Source organism: Convolutriloba macropyga, chromosome 15 (assembly GCF_964194025.1).
Source record: "Convolutriloba macropyga chromosome 15, txConMacr16.3, whole genome shotgun sequence".
In the NCBI taxonomy this organism is placed as follows: Eukaryota; Metazoa; Xenacoelomorpha; order Acoela; family Convolutidae; genus Convolutriloba; species Convolutriloba macropyga.
Window position 1 is genome coordinate 3,679,437 of NC_134482.1, and position 343 is coordinate 3,679,779.

Here is a 343-nt window from a genome sequence, read left to right on the forward strand (position 1 = left end):
TTTGACTGACTAACTAGCAGATTTATTCCAAAGTTTCCGAGTATATACAGAAAGGTGCACGAATAGGTAAAAGCAAAAACCTTTATATTTGTAGCATAAAAACAGAGAAAAAGTCTTTGACAAACCTTTAACAACACCTACCCAATTGTTAAAAACTCACCCAATGACGGGGTAGTTCAGTTATTATATGAGCTATTGGAGAAATTGAGGTATTGGGCTATCAAAATATTCTTGAATAGGTCAATTGAGAAATGATGTTAAAATGAATGATCAAATAATGGACTTAAATCAAACCATTATTGATATTGATTAACTAGGTGAATTTAATCTTCAGGTAGAAAAA